General features: G+C 40.1%; 1 protein-coding gene and 1 long non-coding RNA gene across 5 annotated transcripts in view; one reads left to right on the top strand and one right to left on the bottom strand.

The window, feature by feature from the left end:
* Window positions 1–5,062, top strand: part of OSBP2 (oxysterol binding protein 2) — a 176,950-nt gene that overhangs the window by 78,289 nt on the left and 93,599 nt on the right. The window lies entirely within an intron of this gene.
* The window catches only part of LOC109383069 (uncharacterized), a 9,198-nt gene continuing 5,720 nt past the window's right edge, over window positions 1,585–5,062 (bottom strand). Inside the window, exon 4 of the long non-coding RNA XR_002124064.1 lies at window positions 1,585–1,616. This is a non-coding gene — a long non-coding RNA (uncharacterized LOC109383069). The remainder of the gene's footprint in view (window positions 1,617–5,062) is intronic.

Below are 5,062 nucleotides of genomic sequence, written 5' to 3'. Positions count from 1 at the left end.
CTGTTGTTCAGCATCTTAGCTGTAGAGGGCAGTGTCACTGGCCCTCATATGTGGGATCCGAACTGGGGCCCTCTGGCATCCCAAGCCAGCTCTTAACAAACGCGCCACTCGGCCGGTCCCTCCATTTGATTATTTTTATAGATTTACAGTTCTGTTGAAATGCTCCATCTATATGCCCATTTTGTTGTATTTTTTCTTAAACTTATTAATCATAGTTATTTTGAAGTTAGCGTCTTGCCAATAGATGCTTTGGACATGCTAGATATGCCAAGTGGCTCTTCTCACTGGCTCTTGACATTTCAGCCATCTGAATTTTTGAAAGTTTACATTTCTCTTCAGTAGTATTTTCTGCTTTTAATACCCAGAAGTGAAATTGTTTGACTGCATGATAATTCTACTTTTAATTTTTTTTTTTGAGGAACTGCCATACTGTTTTCCTTCACAGCTGCACCATTTTTTATATTCCCACCAACAGTGCACAATGGTCCCAATTTCTCCACATTCTCATCAGCACATGTTATTTTCTGTTTTTTTAGTAGTTGCCATGGTCTTGATTTGCATTTCTCTAATTGTTAGTGTTGTTGAGCATCTTTTCATGTGTTTATCGCCCATTTGTATGTCTTCTTTGGAGAAATGTCAGTTCAAGTTCTTTGCCCATTTTTAAATCAGGTTTTTTTGTGGTTGAGTTTTAGGAGTTCTTTATATATTCTGGTTATTAATTCCTTATCAGATACATGATTTGCAAATATTTCCTCCCAATCTGAAGACTGCCTTTTTACTCTGATAGGATCCTTTCATGCACAAAAGTTTTTAATTTTCATCAAGTCCAATTTGTCTGTTTTTTCTTTTGCTGCCTATGCCTTTGATGTCATATCTAAGGAATCATCACCAAATCTAATGTTGTGAAGGTTTTGTTTTATGTTTTGTTCTAAGAGTTTATTGTTTTAGGTCTTACATTTAGGTCTTTGATCCATTTGGAGTGAATTTTTATATATGGTTTTAGGTAGGGGCCAACTTCATTCTTTTATGTGGGTATCCAGTTTTCCCAACACCACATGTTGAAAAGACTGTCCTTTCTCCATTGAATGGTCTTGGCACCCTTGTCAAAATACTTTTGAGTATACATGCTAGGACTTATTTCTGAAAAGCCATTGAGGTTTTTTTGTTTTTTTTTGTTTTTGTTTTTGTTTTAATTGGGGAATTGGGGGGATGGGAACAGCGCTGGGGAACTGGGGGAAGGGGAACAGACAAGTTGCTGTCGTTTTGTTCTTCAGTCTAGTTGTAGAGGACATTGCTTCACTGGCCCAAGTTGGCACCATCATTGCGCTCTTCCCAGGCGAGGCAGATCAGTCNATATCAGAGGGATTATTCATTATGAATTTGTACCAACTGGACAAACAGTTAACCAAGTTTACTATTTGGAAGTGTTGAAAAGGCTGCATGAAAAAGTTAGATGACCTGAACTTTTCACCAACAATTCATGGCTCTTGCATCATGACAATGCACCAGCTCACACGGCACTGTCTGTGAGGGAGTTTTTAGCCAGTAAAGAAATAACTGTATTGGAATACCCTCCCTACTCACCTGATCTGGCCCCCAATGACTTCTTTGTTTACCTGAAGATAAAGGAAATATTGAAAGGAAGACATTTTGATGACAGTCAGGACATCAAGGGTAATATGACAACAGCTCTGATGGCCATTCCAGAAAAAAAGTTCCAAAATTGCTTTGAAGGGTGGACTAGGCACTGTCGTTGGTGCATAGCTTCCCAAGGGGAGTACGTCTAAGGTGATCGTAGTGATTGATATTCAACAATGAGGTATGTAGCACTTTTTCTAGGATAAGTTCGTGAATTCAATTGTCTGACCTCATGTACCGATAACAAAAGATAAATACCAGTCATGTTTGACTTCTGCAATTACAAGAGGTGCTCATAGTGGTTACCATCAGCATCCAGACACTTCTGATTACTGCAAACTACTGCTTAAGCAACATTGACCAAAGTATCTACTGGGGGTGCCAAAAAAATGTATACACATGGCTTGTATTCATCTTTTATCGGTGTATAGTATTACAATTTTAATACAGTTTTTTCCTTTCTTAAAATGTATATACATTTTTTGGCACACTGTTTGTGTGTGTGTGTGTGTGTGTGTGTGTGTGTGTGTGTGTGTGTGTAGTCATGGGATGTAAAGTACAGCAAAAGTGATATATTGTAATAGCTATGTACAGTGTCAGATGGGCAGTAGACATGTTGGGGTTATCACTTTGTGAAGTGTGTAAATGTCTAATCATTATGTTGTTTTGCACACCTGAAACTAGTAATAAAGCTATAAAATAATAACTATAATAGTTAACTATAATAGTTATGAAAACTATAACAATAATAAAAATTACATTAAAAAACATAAAAATAAATAAATAAAATTTAGAAAAGGAAATTCTGACACATGCTACAATATGGACATTCCTTCTCTTTTTTTATTAATCAAGCATTTTTAATCATTTAATTTTCCCCTCTATTCATTCTTATTTGTACCTTATTTGATTCTTTTAATAAAATAAATTATAATATAAATCTTTGATATATTATAGTCTACATTAAATTAGTACTTTTACCACTTCCCAGCTTAAGAATCTCACAAGTGGGCCAGCCGAGTTGCTCGTTGGTTAAGAGTTGGCTTGGGAGTGCAAGCTCTGAGCAGCAGGGCCGCCAGTTCGGATCCCACATGGGCCAGTGACGCTGCACCCTCTACAGCTAAAATGGTGAACAGCAGCTTGACCTGGAGCTGGGCTGCCCTGAGTAGGCGACAGCGTAAGCTGCAGTGAGGCTGCAGTGGGCTGCCCTGAGCTACCATGAGTGGCCTGCAGCCAGCGTGAGCCGCCGTGAGCCGCCATGAGCGGCCATCCAATGGCCGGTGACCGATCTGCCTCAGCCGGAAAGAGCACAATGATCACAATACCAACATGGGCCAGTGAAACGATGTCCTCCGCAACTAGATGAAGAACAAGAGGACAGTAACTTGTCTGTTCCCCTCCTCTAATTCCCCAATAAAATCTTTTTTTAAAAAAAGAACCTCACAAGTTAAATTGCATTATCCCCTCTCATTCTTCATATTATTGTTGTTATAGATCTTACTCATGTATGTGATAAATTCCACAAAGCATTATAATTGTTGTTGTTTTACACAATATTTATTTATATTTAACTACATTTTTAAAAAGTCTTGATGTTCTGGCTTTCTTCATTTTTTTGCTTCCATCTGGGGGCATTTTGCTTTAGTCAAAGAACTTCTGTAGTATTTTTTGTGATGTGTATCTGCTTCCAGTGAATTCTTTACTTTTTAAAGTTTTGCCTGAAAACATCATTCCACATTAATTTTTTTTAAAGATTTTATTGGGGAATTGGGGGAGGGGAACAGCGTTTGGGAATTGGGAAAGGGAACAGACAAGTTGCTGTCCTTTTGTTCTTCAGCCTAGTTGTGGAGTACGTGGCTTCACTGGCCCATGTTGATATTATCATTGCGCTCTTTCCCAGGTGAGGTAGATCGGTCGCCAGCCACTAGACGGCCATTCATGGTGGCTCTTGGCAGCTCACATTGGCTGCCGGCCACTCACACTGGCTGCCAGCCACTCACGGTAGCTTATGGCAGCCCACTGCAGCCTACACAGCAGCCCAGCTCCAGGTCGGGCTGTTGGTCACCATCTTAGCTGTAGAGGGCGCAGCATCACTGGCCCTAATGTGGAATCCAAACCTGGGCCCTGCTGCTCAGAGCTGGCGTCCCAAGCCAGCTCTTAACCAATGCGCCACTCAGCCAGCCCATTTCAAATTAATTTTTGAAGGATCTTTGCTGTGGGTATAGAATTCTAAATTAGCAGTCCTTCCTTCCTTCCTTTTTTTCTTCCCTCTTTCCTTCCCTCCCTCCCTCCCTTTTTTAAACTGTAAAGATCCTATTGTCTTTTTTCTTCTATATTTTTTGTTTGTTTGTTGTTTTTTCTAGCTGAGCCATCCTGCCACCTGTTGGCAGCTCAACGGCAGCTCAGCTCGGGCTGGGATTTGAACCACTGTTGTCCAGAGCTCAAACTCTTGAGCGAGCTCTTAACCAACTGAGCCACTCGACCGGCCCCCTCTTCTATATTTTATATTGAAAAGACAACAATCATTCTTATTGCTCCTTTAAAATAATATTTCATTTTTTTCCTCCAACTGCTTTTAAGAGTTTTGTTCTCTCTTTGATTTTTAGGACTGACTATGATGCACCTAGATAAGATTTGTTTTATATTTCTTCTTCTTGGGGCTCACTGAGCTTCTTGAATCTGTGGGCTAATGGCTTGCACCAGATTTAGGAAAATTCTAGGCCATTATTTCTTCCACGACTGCTTCCTAACCTGTTCTCTCTTTTCTCTTCCTCTTTTTGGACTCGAATTACATGTATATTAGACCTTTTGACTATTTCCCACAAGTCTTTTATACTCTGTCTGTCTTTCCCATGTTTTTTTCTCTCTAGATATTTTCATAACCAAACTTTGAGTTCATTAATCCTGCTTTCTGCTTTACCCATTCTTCTGTGAAACCTATTCAATGCATTTTTTGAGGTATTATTATTATTATTATTATTAGTAGTAGTAGTAGTAGTGGTAGTTTCAGGTGTATCAATGAATTCTTAATTTCAGATATTGTGTTTTTAAATCCTAGAATGTCCATTTGATTATTTTTTTTTTATTGGGGAATTAGGGGATGGGAACAGCGCTGGGGAATTGGGGTAAGGGGAACAGACAAGTTGCTGTCCTTTTGTTCTTCATTCTAGTTGTGGAGGACATTGCTTCACTGGCCCAAGTTGGCATCATCATTGCGCTCTTCCCAGGTGAGGCAGATCAGTCACTGGCTTCTGGACGACCGCTCACAGCGGCTGCTGGCTACTCACAGTAGTCCATGGCAACCCAGTGCAGCAGGAGCTGCAGCCTACGTCACCGGCGACTCACAGCAGCCCAGCTCCAGGTTGAGCTGTTGTTCAGCATCTTAGCTGTAGAGGGCAGTGTCACTGGCCCTCATATGTGGGAT

Source organism: Hipposideros armiger, unplaced genomic scaffold, assembly GCF_001890085.2.
Source record: "Hipposideros armiger isolate ML-2016 unplaced genomic scaffold, ASM189008v1 scaffold_75, whole genome shotgun sequence".
Lineage (NCBI taxonomy): Eukaryota > Metazoa > Chordata > Mammalia > Chiroptera > Hipposideridae > Hipposideros > Hipposideros armiger.
This window is presented reverse-complemented; position numbering and strand designations above follow the sequence as displayed.